We start from the raw sequence: 16,796 nt of genomic DNA, 5'->3' as shown, positions 1-16,796 counted from the left end.
TTAGTGATGTAGCTGCGTATAGTATATTACAAACTATAACTATGCTCTCACATGCCCATGTAACTGTAGTCATCATTTCTTCTGTACCCCTCCTTGTACATACTGTAAATTTCTCACAAGGGTACACAGAAATTAATGTTGTGTTTCTTCTAAGTATTATGTAAAAGTGTAATTATGTTGTATGTTTACTGCATGTGCAGTACTTTGTAAATAAGATTATGTTAAATAAACTTTATTTAACAGTATCTGTTTTATCAGCTTGATATCTGATAGGGCCCCCATCGGGGGCCTTGCTTATATCATCTGATTTTTGGAAACAGGCAGGGAACGGGGGCTTGCTCCCTCCCGGCCACGGGTTGCCCGAGTATTGCACTACATCTCGGGATAGCCCACCCCTTTGGGGGAAATAAATAAGAAAAATTAGAAACAGACACAAATTAAGAAGAGAAAGAATTATTTCTCAACTTAATTTTGTCAAGCTGATAAGAACAGAGTTGAAATATTTTTATGAAAAATATTTTTACACTCCCTGTATTTTATTTGATGTGGCAGAATCGAACAAATAATACTACATGGCGGCAAGTAGTCACTGTGCAGCGAATAACAAGTAAACATTAAACAACGAGGAAGCAAAAAATTATTTCCCAAAAATTCGAAAAAACCAATTTTTTCGAAATTTTCCATATGCAAAAAATCAAAAACGGAATCGGCTGTTTTCGTACAATAGATACACACGCTTGGAATTTATTCGGAAGGGGGAAACAATTATATACTCGAACTTGCATCAGTACCACGATTACGCACCGGGACGAATGCCGGGGGCGTTTTCCTCCCTCTGGCTACTGATGGTCGAAAGGATTAAATGGCACCTATCTACACTTTTAAATGCGCTATCCAGTTACTTCCTGAAGCTTTTATCATCTGACCATTCTCCTCCTGGCCTGATTTTCTGCGCAAAAACTGCTCCGTACGAAATGACGTCACAATTGAGGACATAGGAAATGAAAAAGACGTCTCCACACTTGGCGCGTCGGCACTTTTGATCTGTTTTTTATCGCTTCTCGGCCTTATGGCCAAGACCAGGTAAATCCTTGGTATATTAGGAGGTCTTGTAAGCCCATAGGCGAGAAGAAGGTTCCAGCTTGGTGAAGTGCTGTTCCTGGATGTTGGCTGTGTTGTAGATGCTGTTGACCTGGATGACGACCTCCTGGGGTGACCTGTTTGTTCCAGTATTGGTCCTGTTTTGGTTCCTGTTTCTGCTCATCTTGGTTCCTGCTCCTGGCTGTGGTTTTTGCTGCTTTACCTGTGGATTTTTGCCGACCTTGCCGCTTTTCGTCGATTCTACGATTCCAGTTTGGACTTAAAAATTTTTGGACTTTGGTGATGGACTTACCTTTATTTGCTCCTGTGGATTACTGAAAACGAACTTTGACAAAATTTTTTGACAAAAGTTATAGCCGGTTTTTTCGGACTTTGCCGAAGTTTGCCGATTTTTACGAAATTGTAAGTTTTGTTGTTAATCTCTGGTATTTTTTCTAGTATTTTTGGATCCGGTTTCATCTGCTCCAGTGGATTCCTGGAAAAAAGAATTGTTTTTTAGGAAGAATTAAAGATAGTTGGAAAATTTAGAACTTAGTTATTTTGAGTTATCATCAAAGTTTGGTGAGTGTTTATTTGTATTTTTGAAATTGATAAAAGACAGTTTTGTGCTGAAATGGCTGAAACATTACCTGGAGTTCGATCAGTAAGGATCCAGACAAGAGGTGAAAGTCCGCAAGAGGTTGTAAAGGCAATATGGGAATGTCTAGATAAAAACGTAGTACAGCAGGTAAATAATTCTAGACAAGATTATTTAATTGTAACTTTAAGATCACAGGAAGATAAGTGGAAATTAATAGAAAAAGGATTAAGTATAAATGGAAAAGACTTACCTGTAAAAATGATGCGTGGAAATTTAAGACGAATTGAGCTAAGAGACGTACCTGGAGAACTGGATGATGACCTTATAGTAAAAGAACTAGAGAAGTTTGGTAAAGTGAGAAAATTTACTCCTGAATTGTTTTCTGATGATCCTATGATTATTACAGGTAAAAGAATTGTTTTGATGCAGATGGAACAGAATGTTCCGAATTTTTTGGATGTTTCTGGTTGGCACATACATGTTGAGTATCCGGGTGTAAAGTGGCAATGTTCAAAATGCTATAGTTCAGATCATTTGATTAAACAATGTCCGAAGATGGCATGTTTTATCTGTGGTGAGCATGGACATCAGAGAAAGTCTTGTCCGAATAAAGACAAGGTGACGCATCTGAGTGAAGTAGTGACCTTAGAGGAAGAAGAGGATAGTAAAAGTGTGCCAGAAAAAGAAAGGGAGAGCGACACGAGCACTACGGATTTGGAGGCAAGTATTAAGCTAGATAATATTCGTGAAAAATTAACAGAAGTTTATGATTCGTTAGAAAAAAGTATACATGAAGAAATAAATCAAGAAGATTTTCAAGAGGAAAAGAAAAAAAAAAAGATACAGCAGGACAAAAAGAAAGAAAACGAACGTGAGACCTATGAAGTAAATGAATGTGATTTGCCGCCTGCATATAAGATAGAATATGCAGGTAAAATAGAGGTTCGTTCTCGTGAAGCTCTGGAAAAAGAGGGTTGGACTGTTGAAGATTTTGCGGCGTACTATCGTGTTATGTGTCAATGTAATTTGGTATGGAGAAGAGGATATAAAAAGGACTTGAACAAACTACTGAGACGTTTTTCAAAAGGAACATTTGCAGCAAAAGTGATAGCTGGTAAAATATGATTAGAGAAGTGATTAAAATTTAGACTGTGTTAAGGATTAACAAATGTGTTTGTGTTGAATTAGTGCTTTGTTTATACTAAAAGATGGATGTTTTACAAAGTTTTAATTGTTATTTTCGCAGTTGTTACTTTAATTTTAACTATGTTTGGAGTTTGTTATGATGTTTACGTATGGTTGATTGATATTTTGGTTTACTGTTAAGATTAATCAGTTTGTATTATATTTATGTTATAGTTTTGATGTTTGTGAAGATGCTGTGGTAACTTTGTAACGCGTACTGATACAAGTAAGTTTTTGTAAGCGAGGTTTTATCCGTGGCTCATTCTGGAGGCTCCCTGTTTTAACCCATCTCATCCTGCTGTGTGGTGTTGTTTGGTAGGGGGGTCGTCTGGATGAGCGGTTCCTTTCACTTTCACAACCTCGTTAAATTGGGGCGTCGAAGTGAAGACGCAAACTTTAAACCACAGTATCTGTTTCGTTATCTTAGCTCATAAGTGATTTTGATTTTTGTTTTACAGACTTACCTTTGGATTTTACTGCTGCTTTTGGATTTTACTGGACTTTTTATTGGACTTCTACAGGATTTTACGCTTTTACGGAGTACCTACAAGAGTTTTAGCCGTCTTGGTGAGTGTCCTTTTTGACAAGTTTTGACTGTTTTTACTTACTTGCGCCGACTTGGTCGGCTGCTCGTGACCATTCGATGAGCATGCCTAGCTCGTCAGTGAGTCGGACGACGTCGAAAGGACCGCCAGACGGGGAGGACTCCCCTGTCGGCGAGTCAACCAAGCTCCTGGGAGCCGCCAGAGGGGCACCACCTCCCCCTCGGTAGGCCAGTCTGGTCAGAGAGGCCGCCAGATGAAAAGCTTTCTGGCTGGCGGTCAGACACCTGGAGATAGTTGTTTGGCCTCCCCTCGGCCAACAACAAGTACCAGCATGGATGTGACATCGCTAGTGGACCAGGAGATGCCAGGAACCAGTGGAAACAGAAGTTTGGTATGGTCGCCGACTGCACCAGTGGATACTCCGGTTGAAGACCCTGAAAAAAAAAACAAACATTAGAAGAAAAGCAAAAAGAAAGGATGAAGAGATATACTGTAATTCGTTCTGTCCGGATCGTAACTAAAGAGAGGATAGACACTATGGAACTGATCAAGGTATTAGAAGAAACTTTACAAAGAAAGGACTGTGTTGACCAGGTATGTTACCACCCTAGGAATATAGTGGAAATCGGTTTAAAAACGGAAAATGATAAACTAGAATTAATGGGAAAAGAAATAAAGGTAGGCAATTTCTTTTATACGTGTGAGAGCATAGAAACCGAATTGGTGGTGATAACGGTCAGATTAACTCCATGTGAAATGGATATAGAATTACTGGGAGATGTTTTGTCAAATTATGGAAAAATTGTAAAAATAGTAAAAAATACTTACCCTGGAACGAATGTTAAAACGGGCACCTACAAAATTATAATAATTACAAGAAAACATATCCCAAACTATATCGAAATACTCGGTAGACAAGTACAGTTACTTTATGTCGGGCAGACTAAAGAATGTAAAAAGTGTGGAAGCAGGAATCATGAAATTTTTAATTGTCCTGTAAAATTATGTTATAACTGTAAAAGTAGATTTCATTTAAGAAAAGACTGTCCAATGTGCTATAATTGTAAAGGAAATCATGATAGAAATAGCAAATGCCCTGAACCTACTTTTGCAGACATATGTAAAAGGGGTCCAAGAAATCAAAGTTTAGAGAGAAAACGGGAAAATAGTTTAGAACGTATACGTAGAAAAGATAGTGTAATAAGTAATCAGGAAATCAAAGAAGTAGAAATAGATAAGCAGCAGGAGGTAGGGACAGTAACAGGAGAGGAGAAAATGGAAGTTAGTTTAGATGATAAAAAACGTAAAAGGGAAAAGGAAAAAGAGGAATCATATACAGTACAGCAAATATTACAGAAATTAAAACCGGAAAAAAGACAAGAGTTTATAAAAAAGTATGAAGCGGAAAATTCATCTATAAGTAAAATAGATATTCTAAAATTAAATAAAGCTAGATCAGGTAAAAAGTCGAAACAAGATATAGTAACTATAACTGATAATGGACAAAACTTTAAATATACGTACGATTAATATTTCCGGGTTTAAGGATGTAGGTAAACAAATAGAAATGCTAAATCTAATACTAACTAATAGAATTGATATTTTAAGTATACAGGACACTAACATTGAAAATTTTATAGAGCTAAGATTATTAAGAAAACTTTTTACAAAATACAATATTTATAGCTCTTTTGCTATTAGAAAAAGTACAGGCGTATTATTGTTTATTCATAAGACTATTAAAGTGCAAGATTTTAGAACTGATAAACAAGGCCGTATAGTAACTGTAGATGTAGAGATAAGTAACTATCAGATCAGAATAGTTCGTTTATATGCACCCCCTTACAGTGCTGAAAGAAAGGAGTTTTTTAAAAATCTTATCGAATTTTTAGTTGGTGGAAGGGAGATTATACTCATGGGGGATTTTAACATTGTTTTATCGGTTTTAGACAAAAACGGGACCTTACAACCGGACAGCTCGCGAGGCATTTTTTGCAAGTTTTTAGAAGATTTTAATTTTATCGATACTTACCGTTTTAAATATCCACTGTATTCGGGGTTTACTTGGAAAGGGAGGGTATTGAGGAACGATTGGATCGTGTCTATATCGCTGAAAAATTAAATAATATTTTAGATATAAATTTAATCGAATTAATGCATGAAAATAAAAAGATATCAGACCATAAGATGTTAGAAGTAAATATTAGATTAGCAGGTAAAGAAAAAATACAAAACAGAACGAAAATTACTAAGGAAATTCTTGAAAACGATGAGTTTATTAATCAAATTAAAAGAATATTAGATATAAATAAACAAAATATAGATTGGGAGAGTTGGATTAGTTTAAAAGAGAAAATTAATGAATTAGTTAAGAAAATATGGAGAAAAATTAAAAAGAAAAGATTTGATTATATTAAACAGTTACAAAGAGACCTGACCAAGAATATTTTACAACAGAATTATAAAGAAATTAACAATATTGAAAGGAAAATTAGTAATGAAATTCAACGGAGAAATAAAGAAAATTATATTAGGCATAAAATGGATAAATTTAGTATCAAAAGAGAAGCAGAAAAACATCTATTTGAAAAGAAAATTAAAATAAAAGAAAATTTAGAAATTAATCAGTTAAGGGTTAACGATAATCTAATAAATGATACTAAAGAAATACTTACCAACTTTGTTGATTTTTACACAGATTTATTTCATCATGCACGATCCGATTTAGCCTATTGGGAGGCTACTACAAAGGAAATAGCACCTGTAAAAGAAAAAGAAATAAATATATTAAATAGAGAAATAGATAAACAAGAGATATATGACGCGATCCAAGAGTTACATGTTAGGAAAGCACCGGGGTGGGATTCTTTAAACGCGGAATTTTATCGTTTTTTCGGGGAAGATTTTAGTGATTTACTTTATACTCTTTACAATTTTAGTGATTTTAGTGACTCTTTTAGTTACGGTAAAATGATTTTATTGAACAAAAAGAATATAGTGGATAAACATGTATGCGATTTTAGACCAATAACGCTTTTAAATCTTGATTATAAGATATACAGTTTTATTGTGGCTAAACGTTTAGAAGAGATTTTTAAAAGATAAAATTGTAAATACACAAAGCGGTGGGATTAAAGGAAAATCTATTCACGATAATATCTCATGTATGAAATTAATATGTGACTTATATATTGAGCAAAATCGTCCACTTTCCATCCTCTCGGTTGACGTAAGTAAGGCATTCGACACAGTTAACAGAGACATTTTATGGAAATTTTTAGATAAGTATGGCCTAAATGAAAAAGAAATAGATTTTATTAAACGCCTATATAAATTACCATATACCTCTATATTTTTAAATGGACAGAAATCAGAAAATATAGCCTGCAATATTGGAGTGAGGCAGGGCTGTCCAACATCTATGATTCTTTTTACTATATACATAAATGTCCTTTAAATAATATACATAAAGATGATTTAGTGACTGCTGTTCATATTCCTGGAATAAAAGAAAAGATAAAATTTATAGCCCACGCAGATGATGTAAGTTTATTTATTTTAAATGATTTTAGCCTCGAACGTATTTTTAAGCATTTACATGTTTTTAGTTTTTTAACAGATATGAAAATCAATGAAAATAAAAGCAAACTTTTACAGATAGTGGGTAATATAGGAAACTAATATGAACAGAATTGAAAAGTTAAAGATTTGAATATATTAGGTATATGGTTTGGTGAAAATGCGCACAAAAATAACTTAGAACAAATTAAAAAGAAAATAACTGATTCTGTAAACGAATGAAACAAAACTGGCTATACTTACCTGAACGAGTAACGATTATTAAAGAAAGTTATAATACCAAAAATTATTTATACACTTTATTATATAAATTTGAGCTCCGATGAAACAAAGGCTATTGAAAGAATGCTTTATATTTACATTTGGAATAATACATTTGAGCCATTGAGCAGAAAAATCATGAGAAATAACGTCAACCTGGGAGGATGGGGAGTATGGGACATTCAAAAATTCGAAACTGCTTTGCAATTATCTGTTATTTTAAATAATCTTTTATATAAATCGCATCCTTTATGTTTTACAATATATTTTAGGTCCAATTACAAAACGTATTTCTAATAATAATAGTATGTTCCCGTTTTTAATTACTAACAAACGATCTTTTAAGAGGTGGAGGGAGTTACTAGGCCAAATATTAGATGATAAACCTGAAATTGTGAATACTAACACTAAAATAAGACCTGTACATATTTATTATATTATTTATAAGCAACATATTAATACTAATATGCAAGATAGCCAACTAAATTGGACGCAAATATGGAAAAATGTACATACATTACCTGCAGAGTGGCTCGAAATTTCATGGCGTCTTTTAAATAATATTGTTATAACTAAAGAATATAGATTAAGATTTAATAGAGACGATGATGCAAACTGTCCACGTTGTGGAAATGTTGAAACTAGTAAACATATCTTTTTTGAATGCGATATCGCACAATCAGCTTGGGGGTGGTTAGCGAGTGTTCATAAAATACATTTAACCTGGCAAAATATTAAATACCATGCTGATTATTGTGTTCGTGGACAGAGCGGTTATTTTTTAAATTGGATGATCGCCTTGATTAAAAGAGCATTATGGAAAGCGAGATGCCTGCTTATCTTTGAAAGGAAATTGTGTAATGCGTCCCTATTGGTTATTAAAATTAAACAGGAAGCGTCCTATAAAATACTTAGTGATTTCTGTAATATGAGTAAAAAGGAAATTGATATATGCTATAAAGGAACAGATCAGATCTTTCGAGTTAGCGATTTAAATGTTACTTTCTGTGATGATTGGTAAATTGTAAATAACTTGAAATTTTATTTGTTTGTTATACTAACTTAAATGTTTTGGTGTTCAAGTTATATTATACACTTATATATTTTTACATTCGTTTTTTGAATTTTATATACGTGGGGTTTTTCACGTTTTGTGTTCTTTTGATGTCTAATTTTTGAAGCGAAAATGTTTAATGTTAAATTTTTGTCTTATGGATAATTAATTTAATTCTACTTTTACACTATTATGCTACTTACCTGTTATTGTTTTTATATTCTTTGCATATCCTAACGTTGTTGATGTTTCTGTAAAAGAAATTTAATATTGTGATAATAGTAATTTAAATTAGAAGATATACTTACCTTTTGTTGCGGGTTGTTTTAACCTGTAATTTTTGTATTTTGTTTAAAAAGTTAATTTATTTTGAGTTAATGTTTAGTAATTATAATTTGTACTACTTACCTGTTTTGAAATATTGGTTGAAAATCTTAATGTTATGGATGCCCCTGTAAAAGAAATTTATATTATGATAATTATAATTTAAATTAAACTAGAAAATATACTTACCATTTATTGCGGGCGGTTTTTAACCTGCAATTTTTGAAATTTATTTAATGTGTTAAATTTTATTGAGTTAATGTTTAGTAACTATAATTACTTACTTGTTTAAGTCTTATGTTATTCTTAGCGTTATGGATGTTTCTGAAAAAGAAATTATATTATTGTAATTTAATATGTTAAAAGTAATTTAAAAAAGAATACTTACTGTTTGTTAAAGGTCCTGTTTGATTTGTAGTCTTGAAAATTGTCTTGTGTATTGTTTATTACACGAAGAATAATTTTTCTTATAGTTATAAGTAGCATTAATTTTATTTTATGTTTCATTTATTGTCGGGTTTATTTTGTAATTAACAAATTGTTCTTTTTGTGTCGGTTTTTGTTCTGTAAATAACAAATTTTGTAAGCTCGTTTCTGCCCAAAAAGAACAAATGTAAATGGTGACCGGCCACTGAGGGGTATGTTAATCACCATAAGCATGTAATTATCTTTTTCAAACTTTAAAAACTCTATAGTATCTGTTCTTATCAGCTTGATATCTGATAGGGCCCCCATCGGGGGCCTTGCTTATATCATCTGATTTTTGGAAACAGGCAGGGAACGGGGGCTTGCTCCCTCCCGGCCACGGGTTGCCCGAGTATTGCACTACATCTCGGGATAGCCCACCCCTTTCGGGGAAATAAATCAGAAAAATTAGAAACAGACACAAATTAAGAAGAGAAAGAATTATTTCTCAACTTAATTTTTGTCAAGCTGATAAGAACAGAGTTGAAATATTTTTATGAAAAATATTTTTACACTCCCTGTATTTTATTTGATGTGGCAGAATCGAACAAATAATACTAGATGGCGGCAAGTAGTCACTGTGCAGCGAATAAGAAGTAAACATTAAACAACGAGGAAGCAAAAAATTATTTTCCAAAAATTCGAAAAAACCAATTTTTTCGAAATTTTCCATATGCAAAAAATCAAAAACGGAATCGGCTGTTTTCGTACAATAGATACACACGCTTGGAACTTATTCGGAAGGGGGAAACAATTATATACTCGAACTTGCATCAGTACCACGATTACGCACCGGGACGAATGCCGGGGGCGTTTTCCTCCCTCTGGCTACTGATGGTCGAAAGGATTAAATGGCACCTATCTACACTTTTAAATGCGCTATCCAGTTACTTCCTGAAGCTTTTATCATCTGACCATTCTCCTCCTGGCCTGATTTTCTGCGCAAAAACTGCTCCGTACGAAATGACGTCACAATTGAGGACATAGGAAATGAAAAAGACGTCTCCACACTTGGCGCGTCGGCACTTTTGATCTGTTTTTTATCGCTTCTCGGCCTTGTTGGCTGACTTCGTGAGTGCTCCTTGTTGTAAGCCTTTCGCGCTTGTTTTGAGTTTAAATTGTGTGACTTTTTTGGTGAATTGGATTACTGAAGAGCTAGTAATCATTAGCGAATAGTTTTTTGGTGGAAATAATTAAAATTTTATTTAAAAATCGACTTTCATCGCCGAACTGTGCAGTTGGAGTGTCTGGGACGTTCAATCGATTCTTGTCGTTTGTGCTGTAAAGGTTTGATTTAAATTGGAAACTTTATTAGTTTATACTGACTTTAATAAATACTGGATAATTACTCTTACGGTTTATTAGTTAGTTTTTGTCGGCTGAAAGCTTAAAGCCATCAGATGGGGGAGTGTTCCCCATCGACTAGCTGGGCAATGGATTCTCGCGAGACTTTAGATGGTGATAATTTTTCTAACTCTGTTCACGGGGAAGTTATTCGTGTTCGTAGTGGTCTCGAAGCGACTACAATCGATTCGGACGACTCTATGGAAGTGATAATAAATGAAAAATCGTCGGAAGATGATTCGGAAAAGATACGAAAATATTCAGCAATACGGTCAGTTAGAATTGTGTGTCAGGAACGGATAGACACTATGGAATTGATATCTGCATGTGAAGAGAAATTACAAAGTGTTGGAAGTGTTAAACAGGTGTGCTACAGGCCGAAGGGCGTTGTGGAGATAGGAGTGTCGACAGTAGAAGAAAAGGAACGTTTGGTTGGTCAGGAAATTCAGGTAGGATCTAAAAATTATATTATAGAAAGTATCGAAGCTGATTTAATTGTTGTAACTATGCGGTATTCCCCTTTTGAGGTGGACGAGAGACTTGTTGAGGAAATTTTTAGTAAATTTGGTAAAGTTGTTAAAGTCAGTACTGGTTATCTCCCAAATACTCAAATTAGAACGGGTACTTTTCGTATAACTTTGATAACGAAGAAAAGAATACCGACATTTATGGAATTATTTAATAGGCGTGTTCAATTATATTACGTGGGAAGTAGGAAAGAATGTCTTAGATGTGGAGACTTAAATCACGAAATTAAAAACTGTCCCGTAAAACTGTGTTTTAGGTGCGGAAGTAATATGCATTTAGTTAAAGAATGTAACGCCTGTTATAATTGTAGAAAAGTGCATGAAAAGGGAGAGCCTTGTCCCGCCCCTTTGTTCTCGGAAATCTGTAGAAAAGGTCCTAGGAAACAGAGTCTTGAGAGGAAACGTGAAAGAAGTCTAGATAGATGGAGGAAAGAAAGAGTAGAAAGTGGGAATAAAGAAAAGCAAAAAAATCAGCAACAGGAAATAGAGTTGAGAAAGGAAGTTGCTGAAATAAGAGAATTAGTAATAGTAGAAAAAAGTGTTAATGAGAATGAAGAGAAAGAGAATGAGAATGATAACGAAATAGAAAAAAGGGGAAGGGAAAGAAATAAAGTAAAAGATATAGTACAAGAGTTTGAAGGAGATTTTAAGGAGACACCAGTTAGAAAAGCAAAAAGAAGAGGAAGTAGCGAAAAGGAGTGCAAAGTTAATGGCTAAAAAACATATTATGGCTATAGAAAAGAACAGGGCTTTAACAAGGGAACAGTTGGAGGTTATGGCTGCTGAAGTAGACAAATTGGGGGATATCCCAATAGAACAATCAAGTAGTTTGGGAGATATATATCGAGCCGCAAAAAAACAATTAGATAATGGCTGAAAAAAGAATAATTAACGTTAGATTTATAAATATAAATGGTTTTCGTGACTATTGCAAGCAGATATATTTATTAAATATGGTACTTACCAATGAAATCGACGTGTTAGGAATTGTGGATTCAAACATAAGGGATATGGATTGATGTTAGAAAATTAAGAAAAGTTTTTGTTAGTTATAATATCTACGCATCCTTCGCCGTGAGGAGTCACACGGGGGTTTTATTATTAATTAAGAAATGTGTTAAGGTTCAAGATTTTAGAACCGACAGTGGTGGAAGACTGATAGCTGTTGATGTAGCCTTTGGAAACCGGTATGTCAGAATTATAAACGTGTATGCACCGACTCAGGTCTTTGAGCGAAAAGAGTTTTTTAGAATTTTAACAGAGTTTTTGCGAGTTGGAAGGGAGGTGGTCCTAATGGGCGATTTTAACTGTGTATTGGATGTTCTAGATAAAAATGGTCGTATGTTTTCGGATGGTTCTAGAAATGTTTTAAGACGTTTGTTAGATGATTTTAACCTTTATGATGTCTACAGGAGTTTTTATCCGTCTCATCCTGGTTATACTTGGGAAGCCAGAGAGATTAAAGAACGATTGGATCGTGTGTACATAACTAAAAGTTTTGACAGGGTTATCGATATTAAAGCATATTACATAAGGTCTGAATTAAGACAGCTTACGGATCACAAAATGGTTGAGTTAAGTTTAAATGCCATAAGAAAAAGAGAATGTGAACGAAGAGTTAAAATAACTAAAGAAATTTTAGATGATAACGTTTTTGTTAATGAAATAAATAGGATAAATGAAAGCAATAGAGATGATGTCACGTGGGAAAAATGGGAGAAAATGAAAGAAGAATACCAATTAATAATAGAATCTACATGGAAACGGATTAAGAAAGAAAGATTCCTAAAGATAAAAAAATTACAGAGAGAGCTATCGACGATGATTATTTTTAATAAAAAAAATGAAATAAGTAAACTAGAAAATGAAATTACTAAGGAAATTGATAAAAATAATAAAGAAAACTATATTAGATATAAGTTAGAAAAATGTAATATTAAAAGGGAGGCAGAAAGGGCTGTTTTCGAAAAGAAAGGTAAAAAGAGGGATAGCTTGGAGATTAATCGATTAGTGGAAAATGGAAATGATATTGTAGAGACACGTGACATCGTTAATAAATTTTATTCGTATTATACCTACCTTTTTGATGATCTAAAGTATGACGAAGCACTAGAAAGTGAATTTTTGAATGATATAAACCCTGTGAAAGATAAAGAAGAAAGCATTATAGATAAAGTAATTTCCAAAGACGAAATTAAAGAAACAATTCAGTTGTTACAAGCTTGTAAGGCACCCAGAATAGATTTCCTAAATGCTGAGTTTTTTAAATTTTTTGGAAATGTTTTAGTCGATATTTTATACAAATTATATAATTTTAGTAATTTTGGTGATAGTTTTTGTCAGGGCAAGATGGTTCTACTAAATAAAAACGATGATATAGATAAGAGTGTTTTAGACTTCCGTCCGATTACTTTACTTGATATTGACTATAAAATCTACAGCTTTATTATCGCCAAACGTGTTGAGTCGATTTTTATAAATGTTATTGGAAACGCTCAAAGTGGAGGAATACCGGGAAGATCTATTCAGAATAATATAGTGCTTTTAAAATTGGTCCAGGATATTTATAGAGAAAGAGAAGATGAGTTCTCTCTTTTGTCGATTGATGTAAAGCGCGCATTCGATACCGTGAATCGAACAGTTTGGTGGAAAATACTAGACAGATTTGGTTTAAACCAAAATGAAATATGGTGTATCAAGAAATTATACCAGTCCCCGTATACGAGTATTTGTATAAATGGCGAGATGTCCGACAAGATACATTGTAAAATTGGTGTACGCCAAGGGTGCCCGAGTTCTATGCTTCTATTTTCTATTTATATTGAAGTTTTATTGAAGAGTGTTTATAATGATGTTTTAATTGAATCCATTTATATTCCTGGGATGACGGAGAGGTGTGTCTACGTTGCCCACGCTGATGATATTACATTTATGCTTGTCAATCGTTTTAGTCTTTATAGAATTTTAAGTAAGCTTGATCGCTTTTGTTCGTACACGGGTATGCAGGTTAATAAAAACGAATGTAAGGTGATGAATGTGGTCGGAAATATAGGAGATGTTCTACAAGACATTGATTGTGTGGAAATAATTAAAGTTCTCGGGGTCTGGTATGGAAATAACTGCAATACAAAAAATCTTAAAGAGATGAAGGAAAGTATAGATAACGAAATTAAAACGTGGTCTGAGAACTGGTTATATATGCCAGAAAGAGCACAAGTCATAAATCGAATTCTGATTTCTAAGATTATTTACAAAATGTATATTACCAACTTAAATAATAACAATATGAAAGAATTGGAAAGAGGATTGTATACTTATTTATGGAATAATACTTTCGAGCCGGTAAATAGAGAAATAATGCGCAACACAATCGAAGAAGGTGGTTGGGGAATGTTAAACTTGAAAGAATTTGAATTTTCACTGCAAATAACGACGTTTATAAATGTTCTACGTGAAAAAAACCATCCTCTTTTCTATATAGTACGGTATATTTTGGGGCCAATTGCGAAGTACTTTATGGGTACAAACGAAAACTTTCCATTTATTGTGAACAACAAGCGTAGATATAAAAAGTGGAGAAATATTTTACGTTTACTGTCGAATGAGTATAGTCAAGTGATAAATGTCAGTAGAAAGATTAGGCCTAGTTTAATCTACAAATGTCTACATAAAAATTATACGAGCATTAATATGATGAATACCGGTCTAAATTGGCCTGCTATATAGAGGAATATCCTCAGTCTCCCAGTGGAATGGGTCGAAATCTCCTGGCGAATTTTGCATAGCGTAGTAATGTGTAAAGAATTCTTGAGAATTTATCATAAATGCCGTGACTCTAGATGTTCTAGATGTGGGTCGAATGAATCTATAATACATGTCTTTTTTGAGTGTCAAGTCGCCAGGGCTGTGTGGTCATGGATAGCCAGAGTTTGGAAGACTAGAATCGATTGGATTAACGTGAAGTATCATGTGAATCTGCTTGTGATAAACCAAAGTGACTATCTGTTGAACTGTTGTATTGGTCTGGCCAAAAGGCTGATCTGGAAATGTAGGTGTATGCTAACTTTTGAGAAAAAGCGATGGAATGCTTCTTTACTAATTGTGAAAATTAAACAGGAATTAAGCTATAAGATTCTAAGTGACTTTGATAAGATGACAAGAAATGAACTGAATAAGTTTTATAGAAGTACCGACGTTATATTCAAGGTTACTAATGATAAGATCATGTTTAATGATGATTGGTAATAGTTTTATTAGTTTTATTTTGTACTTACCTTGTTCTTTTAATTGTTAGTTTTTTATATGTAAACCTGGAAAAATTTAGTAATAAATTATCCAGGTTGGAAGCTTTTGATGTTTATTTTTTATGTTTTATTTGTTATGTTGATCTAAGTTGAATTTTTGTATTATATTATAATTTTTAATTTATTTTACGTTTATTAACAAATTAATTTTGTCGAGATTCATTTTGTGTTGATTAACAAATAATGTTTGTCGGGATTTGTTCTTGTGATAATTAACATCTTTAATTGTCGAGTTTGTCTTCATGTATTAACAACCCGTTTGTAAGAATACTAGGAGTGATTTCACGTTGTTTTTAAGCTGTTTGTGGAAGTTGTAAAGCACACGTTGCTGATGTGTTTACCTTTTGTATATTTTATCTTTGTAGTTTTTGATATTCCACAAACTTTTATACCTTAGTATCTGTTCTTATCAGCTTGATTTTATCAGCTTGATAATCGTCCATGCCTGCCTCTGAAGACGTCAACTGGACTTCGAGCCTCCTGCTCCCCAGCCGTCGGTAAGTACCTTATATATTCTCCCTGTCCTATACTCTTCTTACTTCCGCTGGAAGAGTGGCCTGCACTGTTTAAACGCACAGTGTATTCGCTGCTCAACCGGCAAAACCTTCTTCTATCGCAACACCAGCCTTAAGCAGGTGCCGCACTAGTCCTTCACCCCTGGTGTGTTCTCACATCAGGAACTTTTCTTCCTCTCCTGACCCCTTCTTGGTTGGTAGCTCTAGCTCCCCAGGGGGTTCTTCATCCCCTATCCCTCCACTCTACACTTTGGTCTTTGGCCATGCCAGCAAGTGATGCCGAGGGTAACCCTCCTGGTCCCCTTGCGCCCTCCTTATGGGTGCCCTCATTGTCTCCCTGTGGTCAGAGACTACGTTGACCACAGCGGCCTCTCCAGGCATGTCCGGCGTATACACCATGGTTCTCTCCTATTTGAGTGCAGGGCCTGCGGCTTAACTTTGGACGATCTGAAAGCTCTCAAACAGCACCAGGCCAAGAATGCTGCCTGTGCCTCTCAGATCCCTGCTGTCTCTCCAAACTCCAGCCGGGACCCTAGGCAACGTGAACGTCTACCTAACCCTTCCAGCAGCCGCCGCCGGTCATCGTGCCTCCACCCAAGCCATGGACGCCGCCGCTGAGGAATCTTTGTTTTCAGTCTCACAGTCTCCAACGTCACGCAGGCCTGCCGCTCATGAGGGTCCTTCCAGCTCAGCTAGCCACAGCCCTACTGTAGTGGCTTCCGCTCAGCCTGGCCCATCAGGGGATCTTGGCAGTCCCTCAACCTTTTGCCTCATGGACTCACAAGGTACCTCGCCGGTTCACTCGACTCGTCGGCGCCGTCGCACCAGAAGAGTTCCTGTAACCCCCTCACCTTCTGCTATGAATCTAGTGACCTCCATTTCCTCAGCCACCGCAGCAACTAATCCTAGGCGTTCTCCGCTTGTTCCACAGCGTGTACAACCTTCTCCCACTCTTCAACCTGACGCTCCGCCTCCTGCCCCTGGATATACAGAGGTCTCCTGGCTCGCCTTC

At 34.9% G+C, this 16,796-nt stretch overlaps 1 non-coding gene and 1 pseudogene across 1 annotated transcript; both read left to right on the top strand.

The window, feature by feature from the left end:
- Nucleotides 1–216: 216 nt before the first annotated feature.
- On the top strand, nt 217–398 carry LOC136990103 (U2 spliceosomal RNA; annotated as a pseudogene).
- An 8,895-nt stretch (nt 399–9,293) lies between these two features.
- On the top strand, nt 9,294–9,480 carry LOC136989932 (U2 spliceosomal RNA). Its single transcript, XR_010882981.1, has one exon. It is a non-coding gene; the product is annotated as a U2 spliceosomal RNA (small nuclear RNA).
- Nucleotides 9,481–16,796: the final 7,316 nt, after the last annotated feature.

The sequence above is a fragment of the Centruroides vittatus genome, unplaced genomic scaffold (assembly GCF_030686945.1).
Source record: "Centruroides vittatus isolate TY-2023 unplaced genomic scaffold, ASM3068694v2 contig_103, whole genome shotgun sequence".
NCBI classification, from domain to species: Eukaryota; Metazoa; Arthropoda; class Arachnida; order Scorpiones; family Buthidae; genus Centruroides; species Centruroides vittatus.
This window is presented reverse-complemented; position numbering and strand designations above follow the sequence as displayed.